Source organism: Triturus cristatus, chromosome 7 (assembly GCF_964204655.1).
Source record: "Triturus cristatus chromosome 7, aTriCri1.1, whole genome shotgun sequence".
NCBI classification, from domain to species: domain Eukaryota; kingdom Metazoa; phylum Chordata; class Amphibia; order Caudata; family Salamandridae; genus Triturus; species Triturus cristatus.
In genome coordinates, this window is record NC_140590.1 from 1,682,754,536 (window position 1) to 1,682,772,645 (window position 18,110).

Here is an 18,110-nt window from a genome sequence, read left to right on the forward strand (position 1 = left end):
GCGCCAGGAACCACACCACGCGTGTGCGCGGCGCCAAATGTTACTCAGAACGTTTACTTTAATAAGTGAAAAGATGGTGCATTTTCACACATACAGTGCCACAATAAGTGTCTTAAGGGCAGTTTCCAAATTCGATAAACACGCCATGACATGAATTGGTTACACAGGCAAGTACACCAAGTTTAGAAAAGCACAAGACTTGAACGGTGGTACCAGCATAATGTTTGCAAAAATAGAAAAATCCTAATGGGAAGGTTGGTGCTGCATTTCGCGACTAACTTTCCAGTGTTTGGTTTTAGTTCACAGCCTGGGGCTCCTGCTCCTGCCAAGGCTGGACTGGAAACTTAAAGCTGCTCTGGCAAATGTTGGCAGACTAGTCCCTATACAGTGCACACCAAGTGAGTCTGACCACTACAAAGGGGGCATTGGAGGCCTCTCCCCCAAGAAAGTTTTGGGGGAAAATGTGCATTTTACAACAAATTTGTCATTATATATTGAATTGAAATGATGACATTACTATGCACCAGCATACAACAATCTCTTGTCAATCTTCATTGATTCCCTCACTACTACCCTCCAACAGTGCCTCTCATCTCTCCAAAGCCCTACTGTCACATGTATTTAATTTGTTTTATAGCACCTTTCATACCACTGTAGGTGTCAGAGCACTTTACATCACACACATACAGAGAGAAAGAATCATACGTCTGTAAATCAGTGACTAGAAAATGTTACATAAGGCAAAGGGAACTACAAGGTGTAGGATTCACAAGTCATCCATACTGGTAGGCATTCTGTAAGAGTGCTTGGTCTGGAGAGCACAAACTCAGGATTCAGAACATAACACAGGGGTTCGCATTGACTTTACTAATAAGGATTTATTTCTAACCAAACAAACCTTTTTAGCAGCATCGGGTTAATGAAAGACTGTGAAAAAGCATAACTTACTAACTTGCACCACGCGTTTGCTTGCTGCTCTTTGATGTCAGTTCATAGCTGACTGTGCTAAATGCGATTGGAACTTGTGAACTGCATAATAAAAAAAGAGTATCTGTAGCAAAAGTAGGAACTGACTGAGCTATGCACAAAACAATATACTGTTTTTTTAAAAATGCGTGGCATATTAACAATCTGGGCTTCCTGAGATGACTCAAAGCTGCCACTGGACAAATGTCATTCATACTGGTAGGCATTTTTAAAGAGTGCTTGTCTGGAAAAGCACAAATTCAGGATTCGGAACATAACAGTGGTTAGCATTGACTTTCACAATAAATATGTATTTCCACCCAAACAAACCCCTTTAGCAGCATCAGGATAATGAAAGACAGGGAAAAACATAAATTACTAATTTGTACCATGCAATGTGTAAGCAGATCTTTGATGACAGTTTTTAGGTCACTGTCCTAGATTATGATTGTCTCTTATGAGCTGCAGAGTAACAAAAGAATCTATGTGACAAAAGCAGTAACCAACTGACCTATGCACATAAAATACATGGTATGCGTTATTTGCAGCAGGTATATTAACACTCTGTGCTACATGAGATTTTAGGTGGGGGGGGAGGAGGTGCCCTACTTGGGTTCTAGCTTGGATGAGGAGGGAAGAAAGCAGGGCATTTGAATTAAAACCCACCTAAAATGGACAGTCCAATAACCTGGAATTCACTTCTGAACCATTAAAGCATGCAAACAAAGCTGAGAACCGTTATTTACTGTTCCTGTAATTTTAACCTTGCTTTCACCATATTTGTATGGCTTTGTGTGGGCTTCACTGGTCCAAGAGCCATTGTAATAAATGACCCAATTTACTAAAAGGTATCCGCCCATATTTATTAAATTGTTTGCTTCCACTGCTTTTTAAAATTGGCATAATAACTTGAAAAATGGCTGTTTGTACTTAATGAAACTAAATTTTTTCCTCTTCGTTTTTCATGGCACAAAACAGAGCAAGCGTTTTCTTAAAGCTAAGTATTATGAGAAATAAACACGGGGAACTGCAATTGTATATCATCATGAATTAAATTTTGGAAACAAGGTAATACGAGGGGAAAATAGCCGTGAAAACCAATGTAAACAAAAACAGGTCAATAGATACGAATAGGTAGCGTTGAGTACCAACACCGCAGAGCATCAGGGGGCACAAACTAGGAAGTGGGGAATGCAGACTGAGGTACAACTACAGGCTTTGGAATATGTCAATATGTCTGTGCCATACTGCAGAGACCAATCCCAGGACTGCTGTGCAGGGAAGGTTTGACTGCTTTCTTGAAGGAATCTTTGAGGTACAGTTTTCCTGTATTTACGCCATGGATTATGAAAGCGCGGGCCCCACTAGGCTGATCTTAGGGGAAACCTGTTAATGCTGGTCATCATATTGGAAGTCATGGCCTTACCAAATTTAAAGGTGGTTATAGGAGGGAGTTTCCATCAGGTAACCAAGAACAATCTGAAGTTCACGAACTGTACAGTTAATCTCTCCTCCTGGGTATTGCTGGCGCTATGCCAAGTGATAAATTCTGCCACTGCACCACTCATATCAACTTAATCGCATTATTTGCAGAACCCAGTTAAAGGCATTGATTAGTGTTTGGGATTAGTGTTCTCACTACGTTAAAAAGAAAATAGCAAAATTCCTGCTGCTATTGGAAGTTTGCTTGACTATCTGCCCATGTCAACTGCATGGCTCAAGTCAGCTTCTTCTTGTCTACGCCATCGCTTGGCTCAATATTAATCATTCAAGTGCAGCATAAGTTGTACTGAAGGCTCAAGTGAGGATGGTGTATATTTTAATTTCTCACCTTTGGTATTTAAGGCACTTTTGAAACTTTTTTTTGTTGTTGAGAAACTATGCTTATTTGAGGCATTTTGTTCAAATTTGTACGTGTTCATAGACACGCTCAATGGGAGACACTACGAATGAGAGGCACATACATGGGGCCTGAGAAATACAGCCACGGAGACACCTAGCTTGGCAGACACAAGGAAGGAGATTGGAGACTCACACACTAGCCGTCCCAAGCCGCCACAAGCCCCCCACCCCCCACCCCCCCAAGCCGCCACAAGCCCTCAAGCCCCCACAAGCCCCAAGCCCCCTTACCTGCACTCTCCACGACTCCTCGCCGGCACCGCTGAAAAAAGTGCCTGGTTTTCGCGCCGCTCGCTTCTTAAAGCGGCGGCGCGGCCAGCGCCTCTCCGCCGGGAAGTCCTGGAATCGTTGTGCGCGCTCCACATCCGGGAGTGCGCGGTGACGTCGGGGAAGGTGCGCGCGTGCACGCGCGCACGCCTTAAAGGGAACGTAGCCCCCATGTTACATAAGTTGTTTGTGTACTCACCAGGCTCTGGAACTCCTTGAAGTCCATGTACTCCCACCGGCGGAAGCAGGGCCATCACCTTCTCCTCCCAGGGATGGAAATGTACTGGTCTGCGGGCCCACCACCTCCAGTGATGTTGCTCTGGGCGTAGTCATCATTCATTTTTTCACTTGACCGCCCTCCGCAGATCGTACCACCTGGCTTGGCAATCAGTCCTGGTCCTCCTGATGGGTGCATTCACCCTATCGACGATCCTCTGCCACAGGCGTGATTTTTCAGCTATGCTGGTCTGTCTGACCAATGTTCCAAACAGCTGTGGCTCGACTCTGATGACTTCATTGACAAGGATCTCCAGCTCCCCCTTGTGAACTTTGGATTCTTGTCTTTGGGCATGGTGTGGGGTGAGGGTGTGGATGGTTGTGGGTGTGTGGGTCTGAATGTGAAGGTGTGGGTCTGAATGTGAAGAGGGGGTATGTGGGAAGGAGGTTGTGTGAAGGTGTATATGTTAAGGTGGATGGGTGCAGCTGTTGGTGTGTGCTCTCTAGCTGCAGTGAGTGTTGCAAAGGCTCATGGTTTGTGTGTGTGGGCCCTTTTTATTGGTCCATTTGTGGGTGGGCCTCAGTTTGAATTTTTGGTGGGTGTGTTATAAGGGGTGGTTGTGAGTTTGCCCCTCTGTTTGCCTGTTTGGATGTGTCCAGGTCAGTCATTTCAATTTTTTGTGCACTGTAGACGTGTTTTGTGGTGTTGTGCGAGTCAAATAGACCCTCCTTGTGCTGTTTTACAGTGTCCATGGTTCAGTACAGTACAGAGGTATGACTCGTACAGGCACACACCCCCATGCGTTGTGTATATAGGGTGCGTACACCGACATTGCGTTTGTAGAATGCGTACACCGAGATTGCGTATGTACGGTGCGTACAACAACATTGGTGCGTACAACAACATTGCGTATGTACGGTGCGTACAACAACATTGGTGCATACAACAACATTGCATATGTACGGTGCGTACACCGACATTGCGTATGTACAGTGCGTACACCGACATTACATATGTACGGTGCGTACACCGACATTGCGTATGTACAGTGCGTACACCGACATTGCGTATGTACGGTGCGTACACCGACATTGCGTATGTACAGTGCGTACACCGACATTGCGTATGTACGGTGCGTACACCGACATTGCATATGTACAGTGCGTACACCGACATTGCGTATGTACGGTGCGTACACCGACATTGTGTATGTACAGTGCATACACTGACATTGCATATGTATGGTGCATGCACCGACATTGCGTATGTACGGTGCGTACAACAACATTGGTGCGTACAACAACATTGCGTATGTACAGTGCGTACATACGCGATGTTGTTGTAAGGTGCATACATATGCGGGGGGGGTCTGTACGACTCTCACCCGGGAACAACTTTTCCCGGGATAAGAGTCGTACAAAGTTCGCTTCGTACGGGTAAAGTCATTCCCCGTGTACGGGACGTTTTCCGTACAATTCGTAAATCGGAAAGCCGGTCTGGATCGTACTTGTACGGTCGGACAGTATTTTTAGGCTTTGTACAGAAAAGTGTCCGGGTCCGTCTCGTACAACTTTTCCAGATCTGATTCGTACGGATAGGGCAGATCCGTATGTATTTTTCACATACGAATCGTACTTCATGGGTGGGACGGGACTTGTACGATTCGTATGGAAAAAATTACGGACACAGGTCGTAAAGGACAAAAAAATACAGGACCGGAATCGACCCCTTAATGTTAAAGTTATTGATCTGTTATTGGCGGTTGCTTTTCAGCAAATCACTAGGAACTGGAAAGACTTCACAAAAATGTCATATAAGGCTTGGTGGTATGCTGTTTGCCATAATCATATGATGGACACTTCCTTTGTTTATCCTGTGCATATGGCTATGAAACGTAACCAGTTATGGTCACCTATTACGTTGTACTTTGATGCAAGTACTAAGAAATCAAATGATGAAAATGATTGCCTGGCGGGGGACAACACAGGTCAAGAATTTACAACCGAAAGCTTACATTGAACCAATAACAGTTGCCTCCACACCCCAACGTTTGTTGGATAATCCTCCTAACTCTACCTTTATCCCAGTTATTTCCAATAATGCCTCTATGAAGGTATTGTCTTGGAATATAGCTGGGCTTAGGCCCAAGAAGGGTGATATTTCTTGGGTACACTTCCTTGCTAAACACCATATTATCGCTCTACAAGAAACCTGGGAACCCAATGATGGTTTTTATCTTGATGGCTTCATCTCGTTTTGCAAACACGCAATCCCATCTAATATGGGTAGAGCCAAGGGAGGCCTCCTTTTAATGTTCAGTCTCAAACTTTGTTATAGGGCCAAATTGATTGATTCCCCATCACCCCACGTGTTAGCAGTGGAATTGACAGGAAAGAACCTTACCACCCTGTTAGTGGTGAATTTTTATAATTCCTTTTCCAGGACTCATGAGACCGAACACCTCTTGGCCTTAGAAGACCTAGTAAAAAATGATGGGGAAGGCAGCCAAGCTTATTATGACACGCTAATTCTGGGGGATTTTAATACCCGAAAATGTTGCCTTAACTGTCCGCCAATGTTGGAGGAGGAAGACGATTCACAGTGGTCAAACCACTTTGAGCACACACCATCAGGAACTTTCTTAGAAGGCCTGCTCTCCGTGTTTAATATGCATTGTTTACAACAATCCGATAAGTCTGCCCTGGTTCCCAACTATGTAGGTAATGGTAGCTCTAGTATAATTGATCATATTTTCTTATCTACCTTATTAACTTCGTCTGTACAGACTTTTAACGTTGTCTGTAATTGTTTTAGTGACCACAACCCCTTAATATTGGTTCTCCTCCTCTCTTCTGTCTTAAAAGGGGGGGCTGCGAACCATATTACTAATACAAATATCAGTACCAAAGACCAGGCGCGAAGTTTGAGGTGGGAAAAGATCACTCCAGAGAGCTTCCTGGAGAACCTGTATACCTCCTGTGCTTTGGAGTTCCAAGTATGTATGGACCCAGCACTACAGGATAGAGTTACCCTAGATGCCTTTGATATCATTATTAAACCGGCGGGCTCTAATCTAGTGACTAAAACTAAAGTGAAATCCCCAAAACTAAAAAGGTGGTTTACTTGCTCAGCCGCCCATAAGGAGTTAATGAAGGCTGTTAAGCAAACACCGAGGGACCCAATCCTAACCAGGAGCTGCAGGAAGGTGTATAAATTAGGAGTTTACGAGAGGAAAAAACAACCAAGAGAGCATGCCTGGGAGGAGCTTGGCCAAGCTAGCGTCCTGTCTGATAGCTCCAGATTTTGGTCTATTGTTAACAGTCCCCTTTTTTCAGATGTCTCAAACTCCAGCAAGGATTGCATAATACCTCCAGAGAAATGAGTCCAGCACTTTGGCAATATTTATAGTAACACCAATCTAGCAGAAGCCATGGGACACACAGTTCCCGGACTAGTTAGCTCCCCTCTCCATCTCAGAACAGATGAGATCTATAAAGCCATTATCTCAACATCGGGGGGAAAGGCCCCTGGCCCTGATGGGGTACCAGCTGACCTTTACAAGGCAGATCCCAAAGTCTGGGCCAAGATATACACATATTTTTAATGTCACATGTGCTTACGGCTTCCCCCCGTCATGGGCAAAGGCAGTCATTGTCCCCATTTTTAAAAAGGGCCCCCGTGATGATCCGGCATGTTATAGGCCAATTTTGCTTTTAGATTCTGCGTCTAAAATTATGGCTAAGGTAGTTCTGGATCGTCTCACAGCCTGGCTTGATCAAGCAAATGTTATTTCCGATCTCCAATATGGATTCCGGCAGGGGAAAGGGACACTAGATCAATGCCTGAATATCCATTTGGTGATCAGGAAGTACACCATTGCCAAGGGAGGTGTTCTGCATCTGGCCTTCATGGATCTAACCTCAGCTTTTGACCTTGTCAATAGGTCTAAGTTGTGGTTGATCCTTTGTGATATAGGGCTAGATGTAGAACTGATCTCCTTCCTGCATACTGCACATGCTAACACCACGGCAGCGGTACGGTTTAATAAAAACGGCAGCTTGACAGATTCTTGGCCAGTAGGAAGGGGGGTCCGGCAGGGGTGGTTTTTGGCTCCCCTGCTATTCACCCTATACATTAATAAATTGGAGGACACCTTAATATCATGCTGCAAGGACATACCTAGGGCAAGCACCAAAATGATCCCCGCATTGCTGTACGCCGACGACGTGGTCTTATTGTCTAGAACTGCAAGGGGCTTGCAACAACTTTTAAATTGTTTTATAGATTTTATGAATTCACTAGATTTAATCACTAATTTTAAGAAATCCCATGCAATGTCCATTGGCCCTCGAAAGGCAGCCAAGGCCAAATTTTATTGTAATGGGGACGAATTAACTAAGGTACCCACGTTCCCATACTTAGGGGTTCTCTTTGATGACCAAGGTACATGGTGTGCGCAACGAACACTTAAAAAGAACGTTCTAGCTAGAGCGACTGGGGCCACCCTGGACTTCGCAAAAAGATTAGGGTCAAAACCCCTCCCTGCACTTTTGAAAGTCTATAACGCAAAATGTATTCCCATGGCTACGTATGGATGTGATATTTGGGGCTACAAGGATGTGAAGAGCATACAAGTGGCAGAGAATAATTTTACGCGCAAACTTCTTGGGGTTCCTGTAGCTAATCCTGTTTACTGTTTGCATGAAGAATTGGGTATGGGGTATATTTCGGATCAGATCGCAGTGGCCCCATTGTTACGATGGCTCATAAATTGGGGGTGCAACCTTCCCCAAATTTAAACCAACGCATAATTTCAGATTGTACTGCGCTAGAGAGAGCCCTACACATCCCTTAGCTGAAATACATAAAGGAAGAGACAAAATGTCTTGGTTGTCCAGAATTATTTTTGACCCCGAGGCCCCTGGGCAAGACCGCGATCAAAGACTTTAAACGGCAGTTTGTGGATAGGCGGAAATGCCTCAGGGAGGAGGAGGAGTTAGTTAAACCCTCGGTGAGAAGGTACGTTACATTGAGCCTAGGCCCGCAGCTACAACCATATTTATCTTATGTCAGCAAACCATACCATCACTTTGTTTTGACAAGATTCTGATTAAATATGGTTCCTTGGCTGCCGGCGTTCCCGAGAGGATATTCAAAACCTGAAACATTAAAACCTTGCCCTTGTGATAACTTCTCGGAACAGGATACCTTGCACCTAATGTTCTACTATGCTTACTATGATTCTCTGCGCAGGCAGCACATTCTCCCTTTACTTAGAGATTGTCAGTTTGCCCAAGTGAGGCCAGCCCTGCTCTATCTACAAATGCTAGCCTCATCTATGGTTTGCCTTGGGGTCGCAAGTTATCTAGCCGGGGCCATTAGATATAGGACCAGACTATCGCTGTAATAGCAATCCTGTGTTGCTTGCGGGTTCAAATATGTCTTCTTTTTTAACCAATACCTTGCATTTTTAAATGGGATATTAACTATGGACTTGGTCCACTATTCTAGCACAGTGCACTTTATATGATATAGGGGCATATGCATCAACATTAGCATTTGCGATTCCTTATTAGCGAAAAATAAGGATTCGCTAATAAGGAATAGCAAAAGGCTATGCATGTAGGAATCGCTATTCAAATAGCGATTCCTTAACTTTCCTTAATTGCTACTAGCAAATAGCGAGTAGCAATTAAGGAATGCCGTCCCAATCATTCCTATGGGCCTCCAGGCCCATAGGAATGAATCGGAGATTGCATGAGCAAATAGCGAGTACCAGTAGGTTCTCGCAAATTGCTCATGCAATTTCAAGGGTGCAAGGGTGTCAAAATGACACCCTATAGCACCCCTGAAAATGATATGTGCACATATGTTGCACACACACATGCTCTAAGGGCATGTGTGTGCGCAACATGAAACTTTGAAAAATGCACAAAAGTGCATTTTTCAAAGTTTTTGCAAATTACCATGCAGTTCATCTTCATGGTAATTTGCTCCCCCTATTAGCGAAATCGCTAATTTTTTAACTTTGATGCATTGCATTTAAGGAATCTCACTTTGGGATTCCTTAAATGCAATCGCTATTTAAGGAATCGGTATTTAAGGAATCCCTATTTAAAGAATCGCTATTTAAGGATTCCTTAAATTGCGATTTTTGCTTTTGGGTTGATGCATTGGGATTGGGTATTTTTAACTTAATACCGGGAGCTATTAGCGAATCGGTGTTTTACCGACTGGATTTTGGGTTGATGCATGAGGCTGATAGTTTTTTAAAGGTTTCTTAATATGAATACTGTGACTGTAATGCGGAACGACTTTATTGTAATGTATTTTGATGGAATGTGTATTTTTATAATATTGTACGCTTTTATGACTCTTGGCTGTCGAATAAAGTACTTTTGACTGACTGACTATCACCAAATTATAAAAATGATTATAATCACAGTTCAATATATAACATCAAAGTCAAGAGTAAGAAAAAATAGACCAATTAATATATTACTATATTTGTAGTATATGAAAAACATTCATGGAGGTTTAGAAACTTCCTCAATTTGGGGATTATGAGAATATGCATTCATAGCAGAAATATCTAAAAATGCAGTTATGGGTTGCCAAAGGGTGTCACGCTTAATAACAAGGGAAATTGGGGAGAGATATGCTCTATCTAATCTGTGATTGTAACAAACCACATACCACCAGGCCCAATACGATACTTTTGTAGAATTCTTCCATTCCCTTGTGATTTGCTGAAAAGCAACGGCAAGGAGTAAGTCTATTATGTAAAAATTGGTCACCTGGGAGTCCCAATCCTCAGAGACACTCCCTAAGAAAATGTTAACAAAAGTAAGGGGGACTTGTGTATGAAATATGTCATTTATTTGCTGCCAAACCTGCGTCCAAAATGTGTAAATATGTTGACAGTAAAAAAAAAACGTGTTTTAGATCCGCATTGTTAGATGGACAAGACCAACAAGAAGGGGAAAGAGTTGGATTTATCTTGTGTAATGAAAAAGGAGTGAACATAATTCTGTTATATATATAAAATAATGTTTACGTAGTGTTGGCTGCTCTGGAAGAGCTTCTTATTTTCAACCAAATCTCGTTCCAAATATGGATAGGTAATGTAAGCTGGAGATCCACCTCCCAGAGTAATTTTACCTCTGTTCTATCTCGATTGGTTGGCTGAGCAAGGAGATGTTTATATAATTGTGAAGTAGAACGGATAGATTCCAAAATCGAAAGTATATTGGGTGGAGGAGCTGAAGATAGGGGAAGAGATACAAAATTTTTGTAACCAAATTGAATTCCTGTGATTAAAGAGTTGAATTTAGATTCCCAAGAAGAAGGTAATGAAAAACGCATTTGGGCAGTGGCAAAAGGAATACAAAGATCACCATGAAAAGGTTGAAAAATCCAATGAAGTCCTTTAGCATGCCAGTCTTTCCAAAAAAACAGTATTATTGTTCATTTGAATATGTTGGTTGTACCAAATGGAGGATTGCAAGAATTGGTCCTTAGGGGATTTGTGAGAATTGAAGAAAGGTTGGAAGAATTTTGAGTTGTTATTAAAAATAGGAACGGATAGAGACAAAGGTCTACATGAAAAGGATAAGAATTCTTTAAAGGAAAATGGATGGAAAAAAGTATTTTCAATATTGACCCATCGAGGTAAATTTGAGGCATCGTCCTCCTGTAATAGGAAAGCAGATTACTTGAGGAAAAATGCAGTATGGTAAGAATAAAAGTCCGGGAAGTTAACACCTCAAATAAACTTGGGTCTTTTAAGTCTCTGAAGAGACATACGTGTTTTTTTTATTGTTCCATAAAAATGTAGATAAGATGGAATATATTAACTTCTATTGGGAGTGAGGTATATTTATAGGGAGATTGGAAATATAAAAGAGAACTATAGGGACCAGCATAATTTTTATTACATCCAAATGGCCCCACCAGGATAAAAACAGGGGATTCCATCAGGAAGTGAGATTTTTCAAACTTATTCGAAATTCTTTTAGATTCAGGGATACAGTGTCTTTAATAGTAGGCATAAACCATAAGCCAAGATATCTAATTTTATCAGGCTTCCAACGGAAATTCGAAGTGGTATAATCAGCATGAAAACGTAGTATATTTAGGGGAAGGATTTCACACTTGTCCGTATTTAATTTGTATCCTGAAACCAAAGCAAAAAGCTGTACTTCTGATAGAAATGCTGGAAGAGAGGTCTGTGGCTGTGAAAGAAAAAGTAAGATGTCATCGGCATAAACAGAGGCCTTGAATTGATTATCACCATATTGAAAGCTGAAAATTTGGGAGTTTGTACGAATCTTTATCAGAAATGGTTCAAGAGTGAGAATGAAAAGGAGAGGAGAAAGAGGGCAACCTTGTCTAACACCACAATATAGGGAAAATGAAGAAGAAAGAAAGCTGTTAGCTAAAGGCCGGCTTTCATGATCAAATGCTTTCTCAGCATCCAGGGAAATAGCTGCTAACAAGTGTTTATAAGACTTGGATTTACTAAGGACATTGAAAAATAATCTAATGTTATCTGCAATATGACGACCTTTAATAAAACCACATTGTTCCCCTCCAATTAATTGAGGCAATAATGATTCCAAACGTAAAGCTAATATTTGTGCAAAACCTTTATAATCTAAATTGATCAAAGAAATGGGACTGTAATTTTTATATAATGTGGGATCTTCATTTTCTTTGGGAAGGTGGCAAATTAGAGCATCCTGAAAAGAGCCTACGGAGGATTGAGAGGATATGAAGAATAGGAAAAGCTCATGTAATTTAGGAAGAAGAAGTTGAGAAAAAGTGAGAATAAAACTCAATGGTAAAACCATCAGGACCCGGTGCTTTACCATGTTTAGTAGTACAGATTGCATTAAGGATATCCTGCATTTGAATTTCTTTATCTAGTGAAGAGAAATCCAAGTTAAGGTGGGAAGGAGGATCAATAGAAGATAAATATTGCTGGATATTATCTTAAGATGTGGGAGAGTCCGGTGTATAGAGCTCCTGATAAAAACGGTTACATTCAGCCAGAATGTCTTCATTCTTATAGAGCATATTATTAGATGAGGTAAGAATCAAGTTGATTTTGTAGCGTTCCTTTTTTATTTTAAGATAATTGGCCAAACGCCTCCCCGATTTATTTTTACCTCCATAGTACTTCGCAGATGCTTTAAGTATAAATGAATTTGCATTATCTGTGGTCAATTTATTAAAAGCGGATTTTAGTTTAAAAAGAGCATCCAGAAAGGGGGTTTTATCGAGGAAGCAAGATGGCTGTCGGCTGAGGTGACCGCTGCAGGTTGCGGCACCATGACTCAGTAAACCCAGATAGGGATATATGAAGTGTCTGGGAAGGAGAGAATGCTGGCCTGGCAGACTGGACGCATAGGTGTCAGGCAGAGTGCACGATAACCGCGGGGCAACTCAAACTGTCCTCCTCCTGCTGGAAGCTAAGTATTGCCTTGGAAGCAATTGTTCACCCCGAAGGTCACTTACCGGGAAACATGAAGCTGAAGCCTGCTCCACCCAGGGCTCAGGGAAAGGTATCGACATTCGCAATGGCCAGCTCTGGGACAGAGGCTGCTGGTGTTGGGGCTCTAATGACTCGCATTGATGCGGAGCCAGGAGCTGGAACTCCGCGATCTCAGGGACGGCGAGGGCAGGGCGTGAACCGGAACGAGCTCACCTTGGAGGGGAAGGGGAAAGGCGGAGCTGTGCGCCATCAACATCTGCCCGGACATACAGTCGCGGATCTGCTGAGGGGTTCGAAGAAGCATACCGCGCTCAATGAATCAGGTGGAACTCTGATTGCAGACAGCCCGGATGGGAGCATGGAGGTAACGAATGAATCCGTGGTGAAAGGAGGAATCCCCACGGACAGCGGGAGTGCAGAACTTGCAAACCCAGGTACCTGCCAACAAATGGCATGCAGCGGGAGCGGAGGGGGAAATCAGACAGGATCTAAGGGGGCAAAAGCAGTAGAGGAGGGGGGCAGCGAGGCAAAAAAAGATGATCTATTAGACAATGACCCCCTCCAATCACAACCACATTCAGAAGCAGAATCTGATTGCCTCCAACAAATGAATGATAAACTGGGGGCACCCGTGATAGAAGGGAACCCCATAAAAAGAATGGCACTTGAAGCCGCACCACCCCTGCAGCACAATTTCAGTTTTCTAGGTGGGATAGGGCTGGACACAGCACAAAGTAGTAATGAAAGCCGGGCAGGGAGAAAAGGGCTTGACTCAGAAGCTGCAGATTGCTTCTATTCCCTGTCGGATGGTACTTGTTCAGCAGATGAATCAATTTCGCTGACAGACTCTAGTGGAAACTATACTAGCGAGGTGGACTCCGCAGCAATTCTGCGCAAAGCACCCAGAAGGTCTAGCCAGGCAGAGAAAGATGCAAGGATGAAAAAAGGAGAGCAAGAAGACTTGAAATGGGACTATTCTCCAACCTAACAATTGGTTGGTGCTACTGCTGGAAAGTCAGATGCCGAACTCCAAGATAGTGCAGTCTCAACGCTGGATGTCATACTACAATCAATTATGTCTCACCGTGAAGAAATAAGGCAAAACAGCAGACGTTCGCAGTCGGCTCTTTGGAAAATGCAAGGATCTGTTCGCAAAGTTGCAAAACTTTGCAATAATATCAGTGAGCGGCTAACTGAGCTGGAGATGTGAACTAGAGCCCTGGAGGATGACATCTCAGGTGTTCAGATACAATTGGAGGTGCATAAGGCTAGACTAATTGACATCCAATGGAAGCTGGAGGAACAGGAAAACCGGCAACGGCGCAACAATTTGCGCTTCTTAGGTACCCCAGAGGGTCGAGAAGGCACCGATATGCGACTCTACATGATTGCTGTGCTGAGCAAGGCATTCCCGGACCTGGTAGGGTGAAACTGACAACAAGAAGTTCAACACGCTCACCAAGTTTCCTTCAACATGAAAAAAATAACTGGAGCAGACACAAAACCTAAAGCCATCCTGGTATTTTTCGGGACCTATCTACTACGGCAAAATATCTGGGAAAAGTCTAAACCAGATACCAAGCGAAAGGTAGATGATGTTGCCTTCTTCGCTAGGTCGGACTTCTGCCACATTACCGTCGAAAGGCGCTGGAGACTGTGACAGATGATTTCCCCCTTTCAAGCTAAGGGTGCCCAGGCATATCTGATGAACCCTGCTAAACTAAAGATAGTAGTAGGAGGCCGCTCCTACTACTATAATTCTGAGATTAAAGCGTAGGAAGCTCTGGCAGAGCTAAGGAGATGGGGCGGCAAGGGCATGATGCTAGACAAGGGGGGCAGTAACATAGAAACAGTACTATCAAGTATTATGGTAAATCCATTAGCTGTGCTTTAACGGAGGGGGCTAAGTGGGGGGGTGGTTGGCAGAAGCTAAATAACAATGGCAGCAAGTAATGTGAACAATTAATATGGGCTGTAAAATGTACTTGGGTTAAATATGAAGATGATCTGCTCGTCTCTCTGTTTCTTTTTTTTCTTTTTCTTTTTGGCTCAATCTTTATAGTGAATTACTCAGCCAACGTATTTCCATTGTTTCTTTTTTCTTCTTTGTAATCTCCTTTTAGTATAGCAATTGGGGTTGTACTGATCATGGTTATGCACTGCTTCATCGCACACACAGACCTTCGGTCTGGAAGCTTCCACCGTGGAGGATAAGCATGGGGGTTAGGGATTTTGGGGGAGGGGGAAGAGCAGGTAGGGGACGTAGGGGTGGAGGGACAGAGGGGAGTCAGGGGGTCAGGGAGGACAGGGGGAAAAAGGAAAAGAAAAGTCAGGTATAAACACTAAAGATGAAAAAAATAAAATTGAGGAATTTAACAAGAAAAGGTCAATAACGAGGAAAGCTACAGGTCAATATTGATAGAATTAGGATTTGTTCAGTCAATGTGGGTGGGTTAAACGATAAGAACATGAGAGGTAGGGTTTATTAAATACTTAAAACTATTAATGCAGATGTAATCTACTTACAGAAAACTCATATCCCTTGGAATAACAAAAGCACTCTTGAGATCAGAGGATATAACTTTGTGATATGCTCTACCCAGACCTCTATGATTAGAGGAGTAGCTAAATGGGGGCGTTGGGCAATCATACAGCTAGCAATGGGGGTGACAGTGGGGACTATATACGGGTCAAACCAGGACGATCCTGAAGTTTGGGAAGAACTTGAAGTAGAGCTTGTCTCCTGGCCAGAGCCAGTGGTTGTGTGTGGCGACCTAAACATACATTCAGAGACGACCAAAACTCAGAACCAGAAATACGGAGGGAGGAAACCCAAAGTATACAGGGCAATGACTGCCTTTAAAGCTAGCCATGGATTGATTGATGTATGGGTGGAGAAAATCGCGAGTGACCCCGGATATACCTACTACTCTCCCCCCATAGGAGGTATGTGCGTTTAGATTATTTTCTAGCCCCATGCAGAATGCTAGACAAGATGGAAATTAAAAAACGATCACAACTCTTTTCGGACCATAACCCGCTTTTGCTGGAAGTAACAGGATTGGGATGTGACAAAAAACAGTGTCTGGTCATTTGATAAAAAATAGCTCGCTAACGAAGAGTTCTGTGCCCACATAAAGCAATGGACTACAGAATTCTTTGATATTAATGGGTACAGCACCTCGCGTCGGATAGTATGGGATACTTCTAAAGCTGGTCTGAGGGGAGAAATTATTAGCTATGTGGGGCAATGGCGGAAACAGTGAAAGGTAGAGGTTGATTCAACAATAGCAAAACTGGCGGAACTGGAGGCAGAGCATGTCAAATTGATTAGCAAGGGAGGACAGGAAGACTTAGTCAGGGATCATATGGTAAAATTAGCTCTAGTCAAGACCAAAATCAACAGTTTCTTTCAGGAAAGGCTAGCCCAAATATATCAAGCATATCGGGGGGAATTGTATGAATATGGTAAGACAGCAGGAAGGCTATTAGCACTGTGATCGAGGCAAAAGAGCGTCAGGAATAACATTCTAAACATCAAGAACAGTAATGGCCAAAATGTGACTGGTTCGAAAAAGATCATAGATGTTTTTGAGGAGTTTTATAGAAGGCTATATCAAGCGGACTATCTAGAATTGAGCCCGTCAGGTCTAGATGCTAGGTGGCCAGCACTAACAAGAATAGATGAAGCTATAGCTCAGGAGCTGGACAAATAATTGACTTTGGAAGAGGTCCAGGAGGCTTTAGGATCCCTCTCTGTGGGGAAAGCAGCAGGCCCTGATAAAAATCCCACTAGAAATGTACAAAATCCTTGCACACTAGATCGCTCCAATTATGCACGACCTATTCCTAGGTGTGCAACATAGCGGGATACCGCCCTCATCATGGCAGGGAACAGACATGGTGATATTTTTTTTAAAAATCGTCCGATTTCACTCATGAACTCCGACGCTAAGATTTACTCAAAAATTATAGCCAAACGGCTACAAGGGCATTGGTATCACCAAGAGGCATTGGTATCACCTTGGCAGCATGGCTTTGTCCCAGGCAGGGGGAACACAGACCACATCAGAAGGGTCATTGCAATACTTGACATAGCAGAAGTAGAATCTAGCGAGGTGCTGTGGTCCTCCTGGACACCGAGAAAGCCTGCGACCGAGTATCGTGGCAATATCTGTGGGGTACCTTTGTAGAAAGGGGACTTGGCCCACAGTTTGTGAGGGCTATTCAAGCTATGTATTATAAACCTTATGCCCAGTTGCAAGTAATGGGCAGTGCGTCAGGGAGGATCAAGATTGCCAGAGGGACACGACAAGGGTGCCCCTGTTCCCCTATTTAATTCGCCTTTTATCTGGACCCATTCATCAGCCAAATTCTACATAATCAAGCAATTAAGCCCATAATTACTAAAGGATAGGAAACCAAGATTTTAGCGTATGCGGACGACATTGAAATAATCATGTCTGAACCAGATACGGCTATTAGGGAAATAGAAAATATGGCTGATGAATTTGGGAAGAAATCTGATACCTTTTGAATAGGGGGAAAACTCAAATCATTTGCTCTTCCCATTGCCAGTTACAAGATTCCCATCAAAGTGAAGTGGCTACTTATTTAGGGGTAAATATAACAACGTGTATGGATACCCTTTGGTCGACCAACATTTACCCTGTAATGGAAAAAGTAAACTTGGAACTTAAATGGCTAGACAAATGACATCTTACAACAATAGGAAGAATTAATGTTATAAAAATGAAACTTTTTCCCAAAATACTATATCTTCTTCGGGCAATACCCTTAGAATTGGTAGAAGACAAGATAAATAAAGTTAATGCCGTGTTTACTAACTTTATTTGGGGCTATCAAAAGAGATGGCGAGCACTGAAGCTTAAGACTCTCCCAAGAGAGCATGGCGGATGGGGAGCCCTTAACATCTTATTCTATTATTGGGCCATTGCTCTGCAGCAGATGGGTATCTTACTTCTTCCAGAGCACGTCAAAGCTGAGGTCCTGGGCCTAGCCACAATATACCAGCTATCTATAGGAAATAATGCAGAAGGGCTTTTCGTAAGACAACTTGAAACCAAGTTACTATAAAAAAAAAATGTGGTTTAAGTGCGTGAAGGGGACCTGGAAGGTCTGGAAAAAGGTTAGCAAGATCTTGATAATTCCCAGGGATAATAGATATACTCCACTGTGGCTCTCAGTTGTACTACCGGAAGTACTATATGATGGTATGGCGAGGAGTTGGGAACAGGCGGGTAT

The 18,110-nt window shown here is 43.0% G+C and overlaps 1 protein-coding gene across 1 annotated transcript in view; it reads right to left on the bottom strand.

The window, feature by feature from the left end:
- The window catches only part of LOC146812712 (uncharacterized), a 29,769-nt gene that overhangs the window by 1,833 nt on the left and 9,826 nt on the right, over window positions 1–18,110 (bottom strand). The window lies entirely within an intron of this gene.